The sequence below is a fragment of the Pleurodeles waltl genome, chromosome 2_1 (assembly GCF_031143425.1).
Source record: "Pleurodeles waltl isolate 20211129_DDA chromosome 2_1, aPleWal1.hap1.20221129, whole genome shotgun sequence".
NCBI lineage: Eukaryota > Metazoa > Chordata > Amphibia > Caudata > Salamandridae > Pleurodeles > Pleurodeles waltl.
Window position 1 is genome coordinate 564,553,389 of NC_090438.1, and position 24,943 is coordinate 564,578,331.

The following is a 24,943-nucleotide window of genomic DNA, read 5'->3' on the forward strand; positions in this document are numbered from 1 at the left end:
GTTCCCCTTGTGCATTGAACCCAGACGGCCATAATCACAGGACACTCAGCTGCATCTGCATTCATCTGCATACTGATGGGTCTTCCTGGGTACATACACTTCAAAGGATAGTGGTCTGACCTCACACAAAGGACTGATCACCTCCCACAGATCTCCTGGCGGACAGGGCTGGGTTGGAAGGGGCTTGTGCACTTCAAAGCCACTCTTTGAAGTTTCCTTCACTTCCTCCACTTCGAAGGCACTTTTGGGTATATATATATATATGATAAGTGATGGACAGGCATGTTTTTAAAAGAAATGTATATATATATACATACTGGGTCTGTGACCCCATCAAATCAGACACTTCTGGACCTACAACTGGACTCTGTCAGAGGGATTGTCTGGATGCCCAAAGGACTCATCTGGACCGCTTTGCTGAAAGGACTACTCTCCTGCCTGTTGCTCTGCTGAACCCTGACTCTGGTGGAAGGACGCTGTCTTCCCCCACAAGTGCTCTCCAAAGGTTGGGACTGAGCTTGCCTCTTATTCTGAGTCTCAAGGCCATCAAAGACTTCACCAAAGAGAGAAAATCCAGTTTGTCGGAAAATAGATGCAATGCCTGCAAACATCAATGCAGCGCCTACCTCTTGGCTACAAAAATTGACACACCGCCTACTGGATCAACGCAGTGCCTGCTCCATCCTACCAGTGCATTTTTGATTTTCCACACATCGTCCCTGGGCATGTCAAAATACCCCCGCACCGCAAGGAGGAACCAAGGCAATGCTCTCGTAAATCGATGCACACCTTGGCGTGTGGAACTAAACAATGCTGTGCCTTAGCTGCACCGTAAAAATCACTGCATCGCTTCACTTTTCCACACATCTCCTCCTATGCGGCCCTCTGAGTCGTTATTTTTTACGCATCCCAGGTACTGTGTTAAAATGATCCAACCACTGATTCTTGAGGATTAAGACTTATTTAAACCTTTAACAAGTGATATCTTGACTTGTGCATATTGGATTTTTGTCGTTTTGGTCTTATTTTATTCAGATAAATATTATCTATTTTTCTAAACTGGTATGGAGTACGTTTTGTGGCATTTTCACTATGTTACAGTATGAGTTATTGCACAAATACTTTACATATTGCCTTCTAAGTTAAGCCTGCATGCTCTGTGCCAAGCTACCTGAGGGTGAGCACAGGATAATTTAGGTTGTGTTAGTATTTACCCTGACTAGGACTATGGTCCCTGCTTGGAAAGGGTGCATACTTCTGCCAACTAGAAAGTAATGGGGTTTGGAAACTTCGGGGATGGTGCCTTGAAACAACAGTAAGCGTGTGTCATTTGGAATATTAATCCATTTCACACCCTACTGTTATCCTTTAGGACCATTCATTTACCTTTAAGGATATCTGTCTCCAGTACCTACTCAGCAAGAATATCTTACTTTGAACCACAGAATAAATAAGAAACAGCAATTGGTTAATCATGACCCATTTTGGATCATGATTACTATTCAAAATAGGCCTCGATGATGTTTAAATAACACTGGCTAAATTTGCATAATTTCATGAATTTGCCATTATGTTAACTTCTCAAAATTCCCAAAATACTGCCTTTACACCACATCATGTAATTACACTCCTTTTGTCGTAAAGTTTTACAAGAGAGTTTGATTAACACAAATTTCCCGAAGACAGCCGGTTGTTGCTCACACCACTTATGTTTTTTTTGCGCTATTTGTTTTACAGCGGAATGAGTCTTTGCATCAAAAAGTGTTGCGAGGACGCATTTCATGCTAACATTGCACTAAATGACACATTTGCATTTCACATGTTTATTCATAATTTGGCAACAATATTGCATAATTATGCAAAAGCAGCTTACAAGAATTTTGCACACCATTAGTCATATGTAAAACAGTCACCAATAGCATACCAAATATTAGTTCTGAAGTGGTATAAAATTAGCCCCCGCAATGTCGGGGGACCTCTGAGCTCCAGGGGTCCCCTTAGGACAGTAAACTGTGTACAGGTGGCAGGCTCCTGACTGTGTCCGGGGTGGACCTCCCTGTACTTTGCTGGGGTACCTCTGTACTTTTCATTACACTGCTGTAGTTCTGTGTGCTCAGTATGCAGTTCAGAGGTTTATTAAGTCTTTCACTGTTGCTCTCCAGTTCTCCTTTTTTCAGGTAACACCTCTCTCCTGGTCTGTACTGCATGGAGGAATCTGGTCTTACTTTACAGATGTTTAGGAATACTGAGCAACTTGATCTTGGATGAGGCTGTTTAAAGTAGGACATGCCCAAGATGGCAGACTCAATAGGTGTACTGGGAATTGAAGTCCCTTAAGGTTACTGCACCTCCACAAACAGTGGAGTCTTTTTTGAGTCCTCAGAAGGCCAAAGTGCCATTCGTCACACTGTTATTTGAGGCAATAATAAGGTGTTGTTCTTACTTTTGCTACAGAATAACTATTGCCTCGTAATCTTGCAGTTCAAGGTGTAGTTCTTTGTGACATGTTTGACGCTTACTTACCAGACCTTCAGTTCCCGACTCACCCAGCCTAACAAAAGCTCTAGTTTCTCTCTCCCTTGTACCACATTGTTCCACAGCATGCTGTAGCTTTCTGCCATTCTACTCACCTGCCTCTCTTGCTCTCTTACACTTCCTCATCATGTCCACAAATTGTTCTCCATGGAACCGCCACCACCATGCCAAACTCCATTTAACCCTTTTGCCTCTGTCCCTAATAATAAACATGTCCTCTTCCTCCTTTGTCTGACTCATCTCGTAGAATGATGACCCAACCTGCACTTCGTGCCTTATTTCTGTGGTCTGACTGATGAGCCCTTGGCCCCCTGTCCAGGGTGCATGACCCATGTTGTGTGTATCCACCTTTGTCATCACCAAGACACCAGTCTTGCCTCTTGCAGGCTCCCATCACAGTTAGACCATACACCTCGTACCAGACCACTGTTTATTGCCTCCAAAACCAGTCTTATTTTAGGTCAAGAGTCCTCAGTCCTTCTTAGACTCTCATCATTTGGGTTAGCTGTCTCACCTTGACCCCCTCTGTTCCTAATTCATTGGAGGCAGCCATCCTGGGCCTGAAATGGGTGCACTCCCTAACTGAGGGGCTGCTTCTGTTGTCTGTCCTATGCCTTCAATGCTCTGTCGAATGCTTAGGGACACCATTTTTTTTGCAATAGACTTCACAATCAGTGCACCTCTCTGTATTTCGGTTGGCTGTGTCCTTCTGCTGCTGTCCCTTGTTTTCCACCCTGGAGTCCTCAGTACAATGTTGCTGCATATCTCTTCTGCACTCTTGTTCTTAGTCCCCTCTTGGTTGCTGTGTCTATCGCCATTCTCACCATTTTGTGTGTCTCTAGCTTTGTGGTATCCTTGACCATTGACACTTGTGACCATGTACCTTGTAGTCCTACCCTGCTGTGGGCTGTAATCCCTCTTTCATTCCAAAGTGGGAGCTGCTGGGAGGTTTGTAGCCCTTTTGTCTGCAGGCCCAAATTGTTTGTCCTTGGACCTACCCAAACTTATTGGAACCATAGGCGTTTCTTTCTTTTCCTACTGCCCCATTGTTACTAATACTGCCATGACCACCCAGAATCGTCTCCTCTTAGACAGTGCTGCTCAGGTTCACCTACCCTGTCTCAAGCAATTCATCCTGTGAAGGCACTGATTGGTGGGCATTTGAGCAGCATTGCCTCCAGCATTTAACGCCACTGTCTCTCTCACAGCGGTCCCACAATTACCTCTACTCCGGCCCACACTCAGACAACTTAAACATCACTCATTTCTTGGTCTCAGAATATACTGGTTGCTCCAGGAACCAGCACGATTTAGGCACACTACTACAGCTCTTGCAGCAGTCTTCAAGATTCCCAACAGCGCAACAATTAAGCAACCTGTTTGTTATATCCATTTTAACTTTTACTATTCAAGTTGGAACATTTCATTTCCACAGTTCTTGCCAAATTATTATTTTTCCTCTCTCTGTTTCTCTTTCCCTGTCACTCGATGCTTAATTTCTGCTTGTTGTTTCCGGTGTGGTGCACCAGCACTTATTTTTGAGGGCCAGAGCTTTTTTTTCTGCTTCAAGCATTTACTGTGAGCAAAAGACACATATGGGAAAGACGGAGGAAGAGAAAAATGAAAAAGCGCCACAAAGGGAGAAAGCAGAAAGCTGCAAGAGTGAGCTGAAGGGGCAGGGGATGGCTTTAAATGGATTGAAGAGGCCCGAGATGGCTTGAAGATTACGCTTCCTCAGTATTCCATGTTTGCACATTTCAATCAATCAATCAATTTGTTGAGCGTGCTACTCACCCGGAATGGTCTCAAGGCGCTGGGGGTGGAGGGGTGCTACTGCTCGAAGAGCCAAGTCTTGAGGCACTTCCTGAAGGTCAGGAGGTCCTTGGTCTTGCATGGGTTAGCAGGGAGTGAGTTCCAGGTTTTGGCAGCGAGGTGGGAGAAGGATCTGCCGCCGGTTGTGGTATGGTGAATACGAGGGAATGTTGTGAGGGGGAGGATGGCGGAGCGGAGCTGGCATGTTGGGTTGTGGAAGTTGAGTCGATCATTGAGGTAGGCCGGTCCGGTGTTGTGGAGAGCTTTGTGAGCGCGGATTAGGATTTTGAAGACGACCCTTTTGTTGATGGGTAGCCAGTGGAGGTCATTGAGGTGGGCAGAGATGTGTTTGTGGCGAGGGAGGTTGAGGATGAGACGTGCTGAGGCGTTCTGGATGCGCTGGAGTTTTTTCTGGAGCTAGGCCGTTGCTCCCGCGTAGAGGGTGTTGCCATAGTCCAGTCTGCTTCTAATGAGGGCGTGGGTGACTGTTCTTCTGGTTTCTACGGGAATCCATCTGAAGGTCTTGCGGAGCATTCGAAGAGTGTTGCAGCATGAGGATGAGATGGCGTTGACTTGCTGGGTCATGGAGAGTGAAGAGTCTAGTATAAAGCCGAGATTGTGTGCATTGGTGGTGGGTGTTGGGGGCGACCCCAGGGTGGCCGGCCACCAGGAGTCGTCCCATGCTGACTTGTTGGGGCCAAAGATGCTGATCTCGTTTTTTTCTGAGTTCAGCTTGAGGTGGCTTGTTGTCATCCAGTTGGTGATAGCAAAGAGTCCGGTGTGGAGGTTGTTCTTGGCGGTTGCGGGGTTCCTCGTGAGGGAGAGGATGAGCTGAGTGTCGTCTGCGTAGGAAATTATGTTGAGGCTGTGGGATCAGACGATGTTGGTGAGTGGAGCCATGTAGATATTGAGAAGGGTGGGACTGAGTGAGGATCCCTGGGGGACTCCGCTGATGGTCTTGGTGGCCTTTGACTGGAACGGGGGGAAGCAAACTCTTTGTGTTCTCTCGGAGAGGGAGGAGGTGAGCCAGTCCAGGGCTCTGTGGCGAATTCCGGCGTCGAAAAGGCATGGGCGAAGGGTTTGGTGACATAAGGTGTCGAAGGCTGGGGAGAGGTCGAGGAGGATGAGGGCAACGGTTTCACCTTTGTCGAGCCTGGTCATCAGTGCAGGTGATGAGGGCGGTCTCGGTGCTGTGGTTTTTGCGCAATCCATACTGGGAGACTTCGAGTAGGCTTTTGTCCTCCAGGAAGCGGGAAAGTTGTTGTTGGCTATCTTCTCTATGACCTTCGTGGGGAAGGGGAGTAGGGAGATATGTCAGCCGTTTTTTAGGTCTTCAGGGTTGGCTTTGGGCTTATTGAGCAAGGCGTTGACTTTGGCGTGTTTCCAGCTTTCCGGGAAAATGGCAGTCTCGAAGGAGCTTTTGATGTTGGTCCAAAGCTGGGGAGCAATGATTTGCCTGGCCTTATTGAAGACGTGGTGAGGGCAGCGGTCTGCAGGGGAGCCAGAGTGGATGGGGCTCATGGTTTTGGTGGTTTCCTCGTCATTGGTGGGGGTCCAGGCACTCAGTACGTTGGTGCAGCAGGGTGCGATGGGGTTGACCATGTCAGTGGTAGTGGTGGTAGGGGACGGCGTTGCGAAGCTTCCATGAATGTCTGTGATCTTGCGGTGGAAGAAGATGAAGAGGGAGTCACAGCGGTCTTGTGAGTGGGGAGGGTCGGTGGAGCAGGTCTTGGGGTTGGTGAGCTCCTTGATGATTTTGAATAGCTCCTTGCTGTTGTGTGTGTTGTTGTCAATCCATTCTTTGTAGAAAGATCTTTTGGTGGTCCGGATGAGCTGGTGGTGTTTGCGCATGGCTGATTTGAGGGCGGTGAAGTTGCTCTCTGATTGTTCTTGGTGCCAGGTTTTCTCAGCTTTCTGGCATTCTTGTTTGGAGGCCTGAAGGTCTGCAGTGAACCAGGGAGCTTTCTTGTTGACGTGGGTGTTGCTGGTTTTCTTGAGTGGAGCGAGGGTGTTGGCGCAGTCGTCGAGCCATTGTTTGAGGTTGAGGGCGGCGGTGTTGGGGTCATTGGTTTTGGGTGGTAGGGTATGGGGGGGGTTGGAGATCAGTTGTTCCTTGGAGATCTTGTTCCACTGGCGGTGAGGGATCTGATGCTGCTGGTGGTGGGCTTCAGGAAGGAAAAATGAATGCAATTGTTGTCGGTCCAATGGAGTTCAGTGGTGTGAGTGAAGGTGATGTGGCTGTTGGGGGAGAATATGGCATTGAGCGTGTGTCCGGCTGAGTGGGTGGGCGAGGTGACCAGTTGCTTGAGGCCGAGGTTGGTGAGATTGTCCAGTAGGGCAGCGGAGTTGCAGTCACTGGTTTTCTCCAGATAGAAATTTAGGTCGCCGAGGAACAGGTAGTCCGAGGAGGCGAGGGCGTGGGAGCTGATCGTGTCGGCGATGGCGTCGCAGAATTGGGTGCGGGAGCCTGGTGGTCTGTAGACGAGGGTTCCTCTCAGGGTGGTGTTGGCGTTGATGTATATCTAAAAGTGCAGGTGTTCTGCGGCATCCAGGGCATCATTGGTGTCGGCGGAGATCCTAATGGAGCTTCTGTGGACTATGGCGATTCCTCCTCCTGGTTTGTTGATACGGTCTCTTCGGGTGATCTTGTAGCCCTCAGGGATGGCTTTGGTGATGTCTGGTTCTGATGAGGGGTTCATCCATGTTTCGGTGAGGAAGGCGATGTCAGGGGAGGCTGACGTGAGTAGGTCCCAGAGCTCGATGGCATTCTTGTGGACGGAACGGGTGTTGAGGAGGATGCAGCTGAGATGGTTGGGGTGTTTGGCGTTGTTGTGGTGCTTGGTGGCTTGATTGCAGGTGAAACGGCACAAGTGGCAGGGAAAGGGTCTGTGGGTGTGCCTCGGGGGAGCCTGGGCGTAGGCGGTGGTCCAGCTGGGGTTGAGTGCGTGGAGCTCAGCGGTGGTGTAGTGGCATCTGGAGGCATGGGAGGTGCGAGGGGCAGGGGGACAGGCGCTGGGCGCGGTCCAGGCATGAACGGGCGCAGACGGGCTTGTCTCTGATGTGCCTCTGGCGTGCCAGCGGCGCGGCCGCACAGCAGCCACCATTAAGAAAGGGAGGTGGGAGAGAGGAGTAGCTGGGAGGTGGGATGGGGTGGCGAATGGGGGCACAAGGGCTGCGGGGTCGCAGGGGACGCAGCGGCGGGAACAGGAAACCAAGAACAAGCAAAGCAGAAATAATAAAAAAAAGGCAAAGGCAGCAAAAAAGGCAAAAGCTGAAAAATGTCACACAGGCACAAAAAACAGAAGCAAGACAAACGCACAAGATAACAAGGTCAACACACAATACTTACGTCTACCACTAGACACCCGGGATGAGGTGCAGGTGAGCGCCTGCAGGTGGTGGAGGGCCTCAAACTTGCGGCAGCAACCAGGGCGGAGTTAGGAGCACAAGGGCAGTCTGGTGGAGCTGGTCGGCGCGCAGAGTGGTTCCTGGCCTTAAGTCAGGGGTCACTCCCAATTGAAGCAGCCGCATGTTTAAGAGGAGGGCTTTGAGCACCGGTATGTTTTTATTTACAAATTAAGCACTGCTGTCATTCTCTCAAAAGACTCTGTAGTTACATGGCTGTGTCTCTTGTTCATTTTGGAACATGCTTGACTGGTAATCCCTGTTTTAATTATACCTCTGAAAGCATCTTTTTTCTACATATCCATTATCAGCCCCCATCCAGGATGTTTGGAGCCCAATTTAGAGTATGAGGGATTTGCCACTAAGTTGGTGCAGCAAAGTTACAGCAAAAATATTGTACTAAAGATGAATTTTTCAGTATTTTTCTTTCCATCAGTTTCCAGGTACATGCAGAGACATTTTAAGGCGTGGGAAATGTGGGGTTCAGATAGAGTTAGCTCCGTTCTGCAGAGAGTCTTGCCCTGATGACCTTGAATAATTCTTTAACATGTCGTTTTAAATACCGTTTACCTTTGATTTATGTTAATGAGGGTGAAGTATGGGAGTCTATGACAGACATTTTGCAGAGAAATGTTTGTTTTTCCACACGATGCAACATCCATAAAAAAACTTTCTTTTAGCTCATAACAGGACGGGGGGGTTATAAAGAATATTTGCAATAATATTAGTGAACTTATTCATTATAATACTGAAAACATATATCACTATCCATGAATATTAGATATAAATACATTTATAATATGGAGCTGTGTGTCTGTGCACTGTCAGTGACCTGGTCAAAGAGGGCATGAAAGAGCTGAAATAGATCATAAGTTCAATGTTGTTCCGAACAAGCTCCCAAATTGCTTTGGTTCATTGCCCCCGAAATCCTTAAAATGTCCCTGGCTACATGGTTGGCACTGTAGAGGAAAAACTCAGTTACACCTAATGTGAACTGTCCCAATGTCAGTCCCCATCCTCTAACTAGTCCCCACATCCTCTTAACTCTTTACAATGACGTTTGACTCCATTGTTTAGGTCCCCTGTAAGTGTTGGCTCTTGTCTTTCCCATGAGTGTAGACTCATTGCCTCATCTGAAGACTATTGCCCCCCTGAATGCCACTTCTTGACTTGTGACTCCAGGCCCATATCACAACCTTTTTTCTATCATTCACCAAAACATGCAAATGGTGTAAATGCACCCTAAAGAGGGGGAATAATTATTGAATCCACATTCACAATGTCTATGATGAAGTTGAGTTGTGTACATCAGAAAGAATTGCGCAGTTTTTAGCTATGCCATGCACAAAAGTACTGCTGGCAAACATGGAGCCGAATTGGGTTGGCAGTTGTGAGAGTGGGAATTTTCTAATATGTTTAATAGTGATTTTCATACTAAAAATGTGTAATGAACTAACATGCAAAAAAAGTGAAAATGTTTGTTTTCTGTTCTTGGCTGAGCAAAATAATATTCAGATGCTGTGGTCATTTTCCATGATTAAAAGCTTTCATAAAAGTGTCTTAGAAGTTTGTGTAGATGTATCCGCAGCTACCCTTAGTGGGGTGCAGCGTTATGTCTTACAAGGTCGTGTCTTAACCAAGCATTGCATAAGTTGAAATGTTCTATTGTTTGAGAATGTTGCTAATATCTGGTCTTTCCTCAAAGATGGAAGTAAATAGAAACTGTAAAAGTTTCTTCCTGAGAACAAGATATGTGAGAGGCGACAAAACAATGGAGTTACAGACGAGTCAGAAGAAACAACAATACATTGGAGGAAAATGTTATAGTTAACGTAGATTTGTTGTGTTTTATGTCATCAATTTAGTTGTCGATTGGCTGAAATGAAACCACCCCATAGACTGACCAATCAGGAGCTTATTAGAATTTAGTATAACAACCCAGGTAGAATTCTCTGGAGTTAGATGTTATCTTTACGGAGGATTAATATTAACTGATTGATTATAGCAGATGAGGTTCGAGTCTGATGGTTCGGACTTATTAGCTGTAGCTGTCAATAGGCCTAAATTTTCTGATGTAATAACTGATTGTGTCCTCAGGCTGAAGCAGGCCATTTGCTGTTTTTACTTTTTTCATTGTTAATGTATGCTATTGAAATGTGAACAGTGTCTCTTTTGCTTTTCAGGTACCAGCTGCAACTTATGATTTTATTGCTGCACATTGATAATATGTTCCTAATATTAATTGAGTTAGTTTTTCTAAATTTGTGTTACTAAATTCTTTTCACATGGAGCCCAACATGTTGATGCTAATCTGTGGTTAGTGAGGAAACTAATCTTGAAATGCTCATGACTTATCTTGAAATCATTTGATGCTGAACTAATGTATCCTTTGCCATTATTACCAGTTGTTGTATTATTAATAAGTGTGATTCTTATAGAGATAATTTGTTTGATTGTTTTAATCAAATTGAGATATATGCGACGTTTCAATCAACCACTATTGATCTTATATGCTTATCATTTGTGTTTGAGAGTTATTTTCGTGACATTAGCATTTTTAATATGAGGAAATAAATCTATGACTTCCTTGTAATAAACTGGTGTAGTTATTGACAGAAGATTTATAATATTGATTGTTATTGATATTGTTGATCCTCACACCTCGCATTGATGACATCCCCTCAAACCTATGTCACTTTGATCCATCGCCCTCTAGGCAGAATCCACTATTCAGGGTTGAAAATAGCTAGGAGTCAGTGGTGCGTTTGCACAGTCAAATGCCACTTTGTTTTACATCATGCCTGGGAACTAAGTAGGTGCTTTCTAAGGCAGCTGCTAGTGGGACCACCATCTTCTGCCATACTCCCAATAGTTCCCAAGAAAGCAGAAGAGCGTGTAGGGACATCTGCGTATATTGGCATATGTCACATTATTGCGCTCCTAAAAAGGACGCCCTTAGCCCCTGATTCATACTTTTTTTGCACCACATTAATGTAATTGTTTTACGCAAAAGCAGTGCAATCTTACAAAATACGATGGTATTTTTAAGTTTGCGTCAGAAAAAGACGCTAAAGTGGTGCAACAAAAAGTATAAATTAAAGCCTTAGTCTCTTTTGTGCGTGTCGTCTCCAGAGAAGACGTCGTCTGGGAGCCCTTTTTCACTTGCTACAAATATAACGAAGTATTAACTATATCCATTATCCAAAAGTGTAGCTGGGCGTGCTACCCAGTGATACGTGCAGAGGTGTCATTTTCCTTCTATTTTATGACCCCACTAAGATCTGAAGACTCTAGGAATTGTTTACTCTTTTTAATTTTGTTCTCTTTCTTATAAGAGAAATGGATGGAGCCTTGGCTGTGATATTAGAAGGCAAGAAAAACAGTTGACTGTAGAAGTAATACAAAGGCAGCTTGGTTTAGTTCCATGTCCAGAATTAATGTTGATGAATCTGAAAAGATTCCCACATGTCGATGAACTAATTAGGATTTTAAGGTTTTTAAGTGTTTTAATTACAGGAATCTTCGACTATTATTAATTCTGTGTATTGAACATTTGCTGATGCTGTAAAAAATATTTTTAATTTGCCTTTCCTTCACTATTTGCATTTTTAAAATGTTGCTGTACTCGATGTTAGCTGTCCTGTAAATCCTGGTTATAGCTATGTCATATTATTTGTGCATTTTTATTTTTAAATTGGGGACAATGACAAAAAAATTAACTGCTTTAATAAATTCCCAGTTACAAAAAGTCTACATATTTTCCCACTGGGTAGAAATTAATTTAAAAAAAACATTAAATCAACTGGAATCTTTAATTATTTTTTATGCGTTTTTTTCTTTAATGTGAATAATTCTTCTGTGTATGTTGTTTGTTAAAAAATATAGTTTATTTGTTTTACTAGATTCTCCCGCCTCTGAATTATATTTATTCAATAGCCATTGAAACAACGGCAGGCCAAGATTTATAGTTTTGAAAATATCGAGGTCATCCTACGTTTCAAAATTATCTATAGCTATATTTGAGTTAACAGCCAAAGTTAGTAACATTAGGATGCTCTGAGTCAGTGCATTCACTAGTGATATCTGCTCTTGGCATCGGGATCAGCTACCCTCTGACAGGTGTACTAACATTTGTGTGCCAAATGCAGAAAAGTGTGATGATTAGATGGCTACACAGCTGTACAACTCATACCAATCTGATGCTTTGTTGGTAGAAGACAGGCAATCTGCCTATAGTATTGCAACAGATTATTTGTAAGGCTCTAGATCTAGATACTTTTTGCCAATAATTGTACTCTTTCTAGTAGGCATCAAATGTTAATAAGTAGAACATTATAAGTTAGCTATCTATTTATATTCCTATTCAGCGACTCTGAGGTATATTTCCCCCAAAGCCAAACTTGTTGTTTTTCTGTTTCTCAAGCAACATGCTATTATATCTACTAACTTACACAATGTATTGGTGAATTATAAGATTTGAGTCCAAATTCTCAAAATGTTCTTATTTATCTCTTATCATTTGGCATCATGAGAAATGTTATATTTTATATCCTATCCAGATAATGTAATTTAAATGGTAATTATATCACTGTCCTCGGAAGATGAACTAAGCAACTATATTCCAATGCCCCTGCTGTGACCTCTGCAGCTTCCAACTTTCAAAGTAGTTATTTCAAGAGGAGGGAGTGGGGGGGTCTTTGCTTCCCTATTCTGGGTCTCTAAATTTGGTATGAAAAAGAGTGTCACTCTGATATATTCTGCAAGGATTTTCCCTGTACTCTATTGCCACGCCTCATGTGAGATACCAATTTGCTTACAAGAAGAATGAGGAATGTTTTAAGATGAAAAGCAGTTGATTTATTTTCCAATGGGGGTGCTTAGAGGACAGTGATAGCACTGACACACTGATGAACCCTTCACTACCTAGGATTTCATATGGAATTTTCCTTGACTCAATGGTAAATCATATGGAACTGTATGTACATTATGTTGCTGAAAAGGGAGTGAGACACATGAGGGACAGGTAGAGACCGGCTTAGGAAATCTACCATTGTTATAGCAGACGATACACTTTAAGGTCTAATGCTCACCCTACAGCTCCTAAGGCTTGAAAAAGAGAAGAGTGAATATCCTTAAGTTTGACTAGGTAGATTTACAGCTCTCATTTGGTGGCAATATTGGGTGTGGTATCCTTTCTGTTCACTGGAATCTGTCTGAAAAATACAAACATGCAGATAAATATATCAATATCCATGGAGCCTGTGCCATTCCTCATTTGTGAACCTGGAAGCTAAATTCAGTGACTGAAATTTTTGTTCTTTTTACAATTGTTGCCTAAGTGGGACGGTTACGCCCAAACGTAACTCCCATGCTCCCCACGCCACTGGAGTCAAGGTAGCCTGGCTGGGGAGGGGTGATGCCCTGAAACCAGTCCCAGGATGCTTGTTTCCAGTCCAGGGAAGAACTGGCCTGGCAGTTCGGGCTGTACTGTTCTCATGGGGAACAGGGACCAGACTGATTTTCATATGGCTGGGTCCAAACTGGAATGGCATGGGTAGCAAAAGAACAAAGGATTTAGGCCCAGATCACTGTACCAGTGGGGAATGTTTGACATTGTTCAGCATTCCTTCCATTACTTGTTATTTTTGCAATTGTGCATTGTTAAAGCATCTAAGTTTTTCCCCGGATTTTGCATAAAATTCTCAATGATCTTTTGTATTAGAGCACAAAAGACCTTAAATCGGCAACGTTGAACGGGTGTGCGATCACATAATACACTGCTCAACATTTTATTTAGCTCTGTATAATTCAAGATTAGTGACAGTTGTTTTGGAAATTTTGAATTATTTTAAAATGTAGTAGTGTAGTGAAAATATCATTTCAGGTGTTTCATGCCTTTTTTCAAACAACCATGTTCTGATGATTTTTCTGAGAAAAGGATGTGTCACTTTTCATTTCAGGTCCATGGTAGAGTGTTCCAGGATTTAGCCTCACACTTTATGTGGTAGTGCTGAAACTAACTTAATCTTAGAAGAACCCTCCAAGGCAGAATTTATTCTCAGAATGTGCATAGCAAGCATCATGTTCTCTTTCCTGGAATGGAAGTCAATAGTTATGTCAAAGGTGCAAATTAATCATTGGAGCATTGACTGCCCTAGTCATACTCAACCACCAAATGTTGCTTCTGCAACTATTTGGGGTTGCAATTTGGGATACAATTCTGAAATGACTTGGTTATTTCTCCTTCTCCAATCTACATGAATGAGGAATCACAAAGCATGACCCTTTCACCACTCCTACTTACCTGTTGTTGGAGACATCTGGCTAATTTGCTCCAACCATATTAGTTGTAGATTTATATATATGCTGAAAATATTCAGATCCTTTTTTTAGTTTAATTGGATACATTGATAGCCTGTCAACAATTATCTGTCAGAAATATGTTGTCTCCCCTCACTGTTAACCCAAATTATGTCCTTTATATCTGTACTCCTGTCTAAAGTCCATCAGTGAAGTTAGACATTCAGATCGATACAGTTCTTCCACACAGACTACAGATTTACAGAGTCTAAAAAACAGCTTTTGCCATCTGACCCAGCAGATCAGGCACTTGCCATTTTTGTTGTTCCTTCAGAGGGTAACTGCCAAAAATGCTTTTATATTCTTCATGGTCACTTTTGACAATGGAGTCTACCTTGATCTCTTGGTCTGTACTATGCAGATACTATGAATATCCGAAAGGGTCCTCTAGAATTTTTTTCACTGAGGACACTTTGAAACATATACTCCCGGTTGACTACTTTTTATTGATGTGTGTTAGCGTGTTTGACTATCTCTTCACTGTATCTTTGTTAGAACTGTGTGAACCATAAAGCTTTTATAAATTTTATAAATATGGTCCAAAATATTTTAAGGAAACTTTCTGAAAACTGAACAAGGTGTTCTTTGTATTAAGCCTCTACATTTCTTATGAAGGGCTCCTTTGCAAGATGTTGCCTCACGGAGGAGCAGCAGTCCAAGTAAGCATTAATTGAGATTTAAAAATTAGGCAGAGACATAAGGACCACAACCATTTCCAGGATATCCCACATACAATGCATTGGAGACTGGTTATTAGTAGGGGTATGTACACACCTACCACTAGCAATAAGGCCCCCAATCCAATGTTAGGTCCAGTCAAGGTCTCAAAACATTAGCCCCTGGCTCAACCCCTGGTAGCTTGGCAATAAGCAGACAGGCTTCACTTAGGAGAGAGGTATGTAAAGCACTTAAATACACCAATACAGTAAATAAGAAAGACACAACACACTAAAAATACTACTACAATTTATAAACATAGTAAATATTGTTATCCTTACAATGACATCAAAATGACAAAAATTCATTGTAGGGAACTGGAGATATGAAGTTTTAAAGATTGGTTAAAAAAATGTGCTTTCTAGTGCTTAGAAATCAATATCGTCAACTGGGGACATCTGGTCGCGCTTGAGAAGGACAAACACAAAGTTTGAGGCCGATCGCGATGGAGCGATGCTCGGATACACTGAGTGGGAGGTCTCGGTCAAAATTTTACCTTTGTACTTAGAAAGTTTTCTGGAGCTTATCTCTCTCTAGGTCATGCGGTCCTCTTGAACAAGCCACTTTCAATGCAACTTCGTCTGATTGCTTTTCCACAAGGTCCTGGTCAAATCCTGGAACACTGAAAATCTGGAGCTTTCAGCAAGATGAACCTGAAATTCAGGCTGGTTCGCGGTTGAAGGTAGTCGGCTTGACTCACAACGTCAGGTCAGTCTGCTTATGGAGCTTTTTCCCAAAGCTGCTCCAAACTTCTAGAACGTCTTCCTGACGTTCCTCTTGAGGGTTCAAAGTGTACAACACACAAATCCAAGGGTGTAGAAGCTCTGAGATGGTCCTGGGAAGTTTAAGATGATAATTCCCTCAATACACTTGGTCAAATCCTAAAAAGTCCATTGGATGCACTCCAGGCTAAAGACGTTTGTGAGAGTTGGTGCAGGCAAGCTGTGTTAACCTGTTCCTTTCAGGGAGTCCACTCCTTAGTCCTTCTAGAAGCAAGGCAAAGCCCTTGGGGACATTATTCCATTGTGCGACAGGAGCTGCACTTCAGAGTGCAGTGCTTTTGTCACAGTTCCGGGCGGGTCTACCAGGACTCTGGTAAGGGCACCCCTTGAGTTTATAGAATATCTCCCAAGGAGGTAGTGTACCGAAGCAGAAGAGCAGCTAATGGCATACACAGGGAAAGGACAGCTATGATAAGGCACAGAAAACAGGTATGTGAAGGCAGAGCAACCTTAGTGTGAACAAACGAGGAACAGATCAGTAATAGCAAACACGCTGGGGTTATCACTAAGGTTGTACATAGGGTAGGGCTCAGAACTTCCCACAGCAACTCTGAACGTCGATGCCTCTGTGCATATTACTCTTACAGGTAGTCTCCCCGCAAACCCCATAGAAAGGAGGCAGCAGAAGGGATTCTGTCTCTGGACCCTTAGGGCACAAATAAGGATTGTACTTACATACACAAGACTAGCCATTGGGGTCCAGCTGTTAACACAGTGGCAATTCCTGGAAGACAGCAATAGCACACTGTCACTGTTAGGCACTAAAGACTACAAACAACACTGGACAAAGGATGGGGCTGGAATTGCCTCCTGGAAACCAGGAGCCAACGCTAGTACAAAGGAAAACACTTATACACAGGTGAGGACTAATAGTACACTTACCAGACACGGTGACCCAAGAGGAAACAGAAACAGAAGTAATACAAACTAGGAGGCAAAGGCAGGAACAGGGAACAGGCTCAGGCTGAAGCAAAGGCAGGAAAAGGACTGGAAAAACAGGGAGCAGGCTCTGGCTGGAACAAGCAGGAACAGGACTGGGAAACAGAGAACAGGCTCTGGCTGGAGCAAGCAGGAACAGGACTGGGAAACAGAGAGCAGGCTCTGGCTGGAACAAGCAAGAACAGGATGAAACAGAGAGCAGTTTCAGGCTGAAACAAGACAGGAACAGGACTGGAAAACAGGGAGCAGGCTCTGGCTGAAACAAGCTGGAACAGGGCTCAGAAACAGGGAGCAGACTCTGGCTGAAACAAGCAGGAACAGGGCTGGGAAACAGAGAGCAGGTTCAGGCTAAAGCAGAACAAGAACAGGACTGGAACACAATTCAACAAGGGGTCTGGTACACAAAGGAACCGAACTCAAATGCATGACAAGGAGCTTCAGGAAATGGCAGCTTATAAGCAGTTCCAAGCAGCAGCAAGCCCAGGGTGGAGTCATATGGCTGGGCTGCACAAGATAGGTCACAGGTGTGTGCAGTTTCAGTCCATGGGAGCAAATGTAGCTCTTCCATAGCATGCCATATCGAAATTGGAAGCAAACATGAGTCAGAAAGGAACTCTCGGTGAGTGTTAATGATGATTCCTAGGCCACAGATAGTCTGTTTTCAGCACCCCCTAGAGATGGGACTGCAGAGTCGTAACACCTGTGGGTTGCAGACCATGGTTCTAGTAGGGTAATCCTTCTTCATCTTGTTGTTTCAGGCAGCAGACCTGAGTTGCTATGCAGCTCCCAGATATTTATTAATTGATCTTGGGGGACAAGCAGGGGAGCACCCCTGTCCAATGAGATGCAGGGTGCCACCCAAAAGCATGACAGCTTCCTCTAAAGTGTGGCATTTTCTTTTCCCACAAAGCATTGCACTTAACATTCTGAGATGGACAATTCCCCTCCAGAGGAGCAGGACCTGTTTAAACCAACCAACTGGTATGACTCATTTTCATTAACACTCCCCCTCCAGACCATCCCCAAATTCCTTTTCTGGGCCTGCTTTCTGTCTCTGGGGTACAGGTGAGACGGCAGACCTGGCTTGCATTCCTTTCTATCCTGCTTCCTTTGAAGCCCAGTTTGATTTGCCCAGCCCCCTTCCTGGCCCAGTCTCTGCAGCTGCAGACCTCCCCCATCAGATAACCTCTGCTCAGTGCTGGGCACTTATCACCTCATTGTAGCAGCCCGGCTAATCCTGATAGGGCTGACCAATCAGGGGAGACCACTAACAGGCTGGAATTTGACTTACAGAAAAGAAAGCCTTCTAACTTATTTTCTATATTAGTTATGATAAATTCAATAAATTCAACAGTGGCATGATGGTGGATTTATCATTATCAATCTTTATAGTCTTTTCATGACACATTTAGGGCCAGATGTAGCAAAGGGTTTGCGCCTCGCAAACGGCGAAAAACGCCATTTGCGAGGCGCAAAAGCCTCTTTGCTATGCAGAAATGCATTTTGCGAGTCAGATCCGACTCGCAAAATGCATTTCCGACTCGCAGAAAGGAAGGGGTGTTCCCTTCCTATTTGCGACTCGCAATGCTATGCAATTTCATTTGCGACCGCAAAAGCGGTCGCAAATGAAATCGCAGTTACCATCCACTTGAAGTGGATGGTAACCCAGTCTCAAACGGGAAGGGGTCCCCATGGGACCCCTTCCCCTTTGTGAATGGAAAAAATAATATTTTTCCAGAGCAGGCAGTGGTCCAACGGACCACTGCCTGCCCTGAAAAAAAACGAAACTAAAGGTTTCGGTTTTTTTTTTCCAAGTGCAGCTCGTTTTCCTTTAAGGAAAACGGGCTGCAGATGGAAAAAAAAAACGGCTTTATTAAAAAGCAGTCACGGACATGGTGGTCTGCTGACTCCAGCAGGCCACCATCCCCGTGAGTGCCCATACTCGCAATGGGGTCGCAAACTGCAACCCCCCTCATTAATATTAATGAGGTGGGTCTTTGCGACCCCATTGCGAGTTGCAGAAGGTGTCTGAGACACCTTTCTGCATAGCAAATTGCGACTTGCAATTTGCGAGTCGCACGGACTCGCAAATTGCAAGTCGCAATTTGCTTTTTTGCTACATCTGGCCCTTAGCTCCTTCCTAGCAATATTTATGCTTATATGAACTATTCCCATGTTAACCTATAGAGCAAAGTATCTACACTGAGGAAAATGAAATGGGCAGTTTTTGCCACACCAGGGAATATAAAACTTATTTTATAATGTTCCAGCTTATAGTTACATCGCACCACACCCCAGGGCTTCTAGGAGAAACCTTAGGATTGTCTTATATGTAAGAATATGTTAGATTATCACGTTGGAAGTACCTTTAATTCCAAAGTTACATTTGCACACATTTTACTTTTTAAAGATATTCTGCAAGGCAGGGCTGACTTTAAAAATGACAGCAGGCAACACAGCAGTGCACACTCCAGTGAGGAAATCTACTGGACCTACAAACTTCCGTATACTAGGGACTTTGGTTGTTTGAACCCTTCTTTCTCTATTATAAACCAGGATCTTACAGAAGTCTGTAATTGCCAGTTGCAATTGTACCACAGTACCATATACCTTTTGACCAGAGCACTGGCTCTGGCCATGGTTAGCAGGGCCCAGGGCACAGTCAGGCCCAGTAGCCACCAGTCTCAGTCAGAAAAAAGGTGTGAACCTGCTAGAATTATGACTTTCTCACAAACTTTCAAACCCTGAAATCTCTAATCCAGATGGATTCTTTGCCACCCTTGCGTTCCAAGATGACATACAGGGTGCTAAATGAACAGAATTGAAGGACTGACCGAGTGCTTAGTCACAATACATTCTCTCCCCAACAAGAACAGCATTGATAAAATAGCAGCTACAACATTACACAATGCAACTGTGAAAACTAAGAACATTCAAGAGCAGTAGTGCCATCCAGCAATAACACTAAATTATATAAGTAATGTCACAAATATGAGGGGGGAAGGAAAATGGAAGAATAAAAAGAACATATAACAGTAATTTATGTCAGCAGTGATAGGGATAGAAACCAAAACTAATGCTTCTCAATTCATTTAGAGTCCTTCCAGCATGCAAGTCTCCTTGACGTCCTCTGGGCATGTCCAAGCTTCTTCAATGTGGACTTCTCACAACTGGTGAAGAACATTATCAGATGTTAACCGTCTCTTTAAATGCCCACATTGAACTGCTGTGGTGTTCTCACAATTGGTATTCTAAAGGTCATTACTAGGTGGGTGTATCATCAACCTGGACATACTCCACCCCTCGCTATTCTTGAAAACAAGCATATTCATCCTCAGTTGCTTAATAACGAAGGATCCCATAAACCTAGAGCTCTGTTTCTACAACATGCCTGTCTTTCTCACCAGAACAAATCAGTAAAAGTCCACACCAGGCATCTGACACATTTAATGTCACCAAAACAAGCTTTATATCTATTCTGATACTTCTTCCACTTTGGTAGAATCTCACTTCCTCCACCTCTTGGATGTTCCATCAACCCCTAACAGCCTCCCAACCAAGGCTAGTGCTGGCAGGTTTTCAGCTCAGACATAAGCAAGTAGGCTTCCTGGTCACACAGTATTGAATCTTTCATAAGCAAGTGCCTTACAGTTGTACAGTTGTACAGCACTAACCAAATTTCCATTGAAGTGAGGGTAACATTTTGTATTTTTTGAAACATGCATATTGGCATGTGAATCAGTAAAGAAATGTATATGCTGCCTGTAACAGTTTGTGTACAAGAAGTCTGAAAGCATTGATTTAATTTACTGAAGCAGGGATTCAGGCTGCTGCAACTGATCAATGGTGATTTCCCACTGCAAAATTTGATATCATACAATGGCTTCATTTCTACCGTTGCATAGTTTCAAGTTTATTTTATTTATGATATGGAACTCCCATGGAGGTCCACATAAAACAAACATATATATAAAAAAAAACACATAAAAGTAGAAAACCAAATCCTTCATAGAGAATTTACATTTTCCCATTTTTAAAGAAAAGAAAAAATAATTTGATAAATAAATTAATACAAAGGTAAAAAGCATTAAAAAAAGTTAAAAATGATATAGCAAAACATTTAGCTTGGAGCAGAAAAAACCTGTAATAATTCTGAAGCAGTGCATAGGGAGAGAAAAGGCCTGTAATAATTCTGAAGGTCTTGATTACCATTTTGACAGAGATTACAAGTTGATGAGGAACCATACCGTCTAGCCCACAATGTATTGAGAGGGAGCACCCCCTGTTGTAGACGGAGCCAGAATCTCCTAACCCCATGAGGTAGGTTCCAGATTAGATAGAGCTGCATTTCCTTCAATCTTATAGTATCAATTAAAGATTGGAAGCCCTGCCTGTCTGCACAGGCCTTTTAATCCAGGCAGAGGCTTGCGGACCAAGTTACTTGCCTAATTATGGACTTTAGCTGTAACGGAGGAAGTGTAGGAATGGATGTGGGATTTAACTGTAAAAGATCTGTGGCATATGTAAAGTTCCTCCCAATGGTGTATTTCATTCTACTGCTGGCCAAAATTTATTATTTTAACAATGACATCAAAGAATCATAACCACAAGTCATCAGGCTAACTACCCAGCGTACGACCCCGGGCAGCCCTTGAACAAATGCACTTTGCAAGCCCATCTGAAGCCTTGAGGTTGCTGCTGGGAGGGTGGAGTTTGCAGGTATATAAGATTCCTCAAGACGCAGCCCTCTAGTTTATCAAGAAAATCCCATTTAGAAACTTCAACCTGTTCTATGCCATAAAGTAAAGCCGGAGGTATCTTTGCCCAGTATACCAGTAAGAGGTGTTTGAAATGTCTCCTACCGGTTGCCCTAAAGAGTGCGTTCAAGCCAGTAGCTTGTGATAGAGCCTTGTGTTGGTTATGTTCTATGTGTGCCCTGTCACTCAGGTTCTCGCAAACAATTTTACCCAAAAAAGTATATGAATTTACCCTTTCAAGTATTTGAGCTCCCAGTGACCAGTAGAAACTGGTCGTATTTAAAACTTTTTTTACTGTGAAAACCCAGGATTTTGCTTTTGAAGCAATTTTATTTTTAGGAAATGGGCTTCTGTGATTTGCAAGAGGGCTTGAAGGCGATTGTTTAGCCCTTTTGGGGTGCGATCCAGTATGACTATATCATTGGCGTAGAGCAAATGGGGTATTGGCCTTCCTCTAAATATGGGGGCGAGTTAAGTGGGTGGGTAAGTCAGAGATGTACAAGGAAAACAGCAACGGTGCCAACATACAACCATGTTTTAAAACATTCTGAGTTGGAATTTCATGGGACAAGCCTCTATCTCCCCCTAACAGTAGCCTACACCAAGTGGAGGAATGGAGGGCAATCACCAGATCTAAGAGTATACCAGGGATGCCTAATCTTGAGAGCTTTTTCCACAGCATGGCCTGATCTACTTAATCAAGTGCCGTGAAAAAATCAATAAAGGCTGTGTAAGTCATCTCCCCTCTCAAGGAGACATGTGTCTCAATTATTACCTGAAGGGCCGAGATGCTATAAATTATACCATGCTTTGCTCTAAAGCCTGATTGCTCCAGAGGGATGATTTTAATAATTTCTGCCCAGTCACTAATCTAGGAAAACAAATATTTGGCAAACATTTTGACAACCGCATCCATCTGGCTGTAGTTTCCGGGACAGTTGCAGTTCCCTTTCTTATATAAGGGAAACAATAGGGATTTCATCAAGACCCATTGCAGTTGAGCTACGCATGCCTCTCATGACATCCTCAATTTTTTTTATAGTTGGGTATTCCCATTGGATGCGTAGAGACCAGATATGAAAGTGGACCAGCTTATTTAGTTGATTGCTGTTGGAAGGGATCTAGTTCTCATGCCACAGCCATCCACTACCAATGACCAGAAACACCTTGAATGGCTGTTAAAAGCTGCTTCCCTAACATCGATCCAGAATCTATCAGTAGTATCACTTTTTAAACAAGCTCTTAAAAGCCTCCTTCTTCTTTTTAATAACCCCAACTGAGCATGCCTTTCTAAAGTGTATTCCCTGTATTGTTTACGGGTAAGAGCATTGAGTTCCCTGTTCAGTAAGAGTAGGGGGCAGGGATTTACCGTATGCTTGCTCTGGGCCTTCTGGTGGGTGATCATAATGAGCTGCTGCATGAGCTCGGAGAATTTCTCCAAAACATTACCTGCCCAGTTTTCAAGATTGCCAGAGGTGGTCTCTAAAATACCATCCAACCCCTTAACCCTCTTGAAGGACCAATGTGTTCTCCCAATGTTAATATTAAACTTTGATTTCAACCCCTCTAGGCTCCAGGGATCAGTGATGAAAACTATCAGATTAATAGAAGCTACCAGAGTATTATGATCACTAAGTGCAGTTTCTATCACTTTTATGTCCTGTACCAAGGAAAATGCCTGATAGCTGGTTATCACATAATATAGAATAGCGATACCCTCCTAAAGATGTATGCGTGTAATGGGCTGGAGAATCGGAGGGGAGTCTACCATTTGCTATGATACAGTCACTCGTCTTCAGGTGCTCAAGGAGAAGCTTCCCACTCTTATCAGTTCTAATTTTATGGGGAAAGACACAAGTTGGAATCTCAAATGCTTATTTTTTTCCCTCATCTCAGAATTGTAAGAAGGATGGATTTGAGATTTTACAGTTTAAGTCCCCAACCAGGATAATTTGAGTCACTGGCTCCCTATCACAAACTCATTGATAAAAATAAATATTTTAGCTACGAGGCTATCATGGGGGGGGGGGGGGGTTGGGGGATGTAGGAGTTTACCAATGCCAGAGGAGCTCCATCAGACCCTTCACCAACACTGTATACAATTATAGCCAGGAACAAATTGACGGAATATCTGTAACATTCGTATTGCCAGTGAAGCCTATTAGTCAGCAAGCAGGATACTCCACCCTTAGCACGGCCCCTCTTTGAGGGTGTAGCGTTACAGCAGAGTGAATAATACTTGTCGCACACAAGCTCCCCAGTGGACCAAGTTTCCTATACGCAGATTATGTCTGCATTTAGTGTGTTCAAAAACTAAATTTTCTCCCCCTTATTGTTTATGCCAGCAATGTTCCAGGATACAATAATAAGCTCATTGCTACTGCGATGGTACTATTGAACAAGATATTGTGGAGGAGCTGCTTAACACAGCCGGTAACCAATTCTAAGAGTGGGTGTTGACACTTAATTCCTAGGGTGGGCTCATCAGGGGGGGTCCTTAAGTGACACTTCTCTGCCGTATTTCCGTAGAGATATTTTTAAACCCTGTTGACCGTGAGGGTGGTTGTCGGGGTTACTTAGGGGTAGGGGAATAGACATGTGCTTCCTAGCACCTTCAAAGGGGTACTTTGAAATCTTACCAGCTAGCGTGCTTCCCTCCTTGATCAAAACAGGGACAACATCAATACCTTTACATTGTAGCCATTCAGATTTATTTACAATTTTTTTGACTATCAATTTCGAATAAAAGAACACTCTTGTTTTGGGGCCAAAACCCGAGTCCTCCATAGATACCAAGTCTAAATCATTACTTTCAATTAGGCTAAGCATCTCAACTTCCAAAAAACACTAAAGTCTAAAGCCAAAGTGTCCACATGGTATCGACTCTTCTCCCTTTTTGAGATTGGCGACTGGTCCGGCCGATGCTTGAGTCATGTTGAAGCCCCAAACGGTTGTGCTAGGAGATTTAGAGGTAGCATACTTGACTGTGATGTAGGCATGTTTTGCCTCAAGATTGGACCATCCCAGTCTGGCTCGCAGGGGCAGCATAGAGGAGCGACCATTACTCGAGATTCAGTGATTGCAGTATGATGTTGTGGAACGGGAACCTCCTGGGTTAGAGGTTCAAGTGGCACAGGGAGATCCTCGGAGAAGCGTACCTTTCTCTGACTTTTCTTTAGAAATCCTTTGATTTAGTCTTTTGGCCCTCTTGGGATTTTTTCTTTTTATGCATTGGCTTTTGTTTCGATAGACAGGGTTCTCCAGTCACAGTGTTTACCTTTGGATGTGCTTTAAGAATCAGAAATACGTCCTGTGTAGTACTTTGGAGATCAAAGTTAGGGCTTTTTCCCACTGAAAAATCACTCAATACAAATCTGATAGAATCTATTGGGCTCTTGATAGAATCTGAGTTCGTGGGTAGTATCTTAACATGAGGGTTACGGGCCTGGGAGCAAAAGTCTATCCTGGGATGAATATCCTTGATCTCTGCAACACAAGGCCCTGCTGAAGCATCTTTGCATTGTAATGTGAGTGATTTGGAGTTACCTCCTTTGCTGGTGATTAGTTCTTTTAGTATGGATGTAACAGTGTCAAAGATACAATCAGATCCTCCTACAATTTTTTCTAAGAGATTTA

The 24,943-nt window shown here is 43.5% G+C and overlaps 1 protein-coding gene across 1 annotated transcript in view; it reads left to right on the top strand.

Moving 5' to 3' along the window:
• The window catches only part of STAC (SH3 and cysteine rich domain), a 1,272,108-nt gene that overhangs the window by 247,214 nt on the left and 999,951 nt on the right, over nucleotides 1-24,943 (top strand). The window lies entirely within an intron of this gene.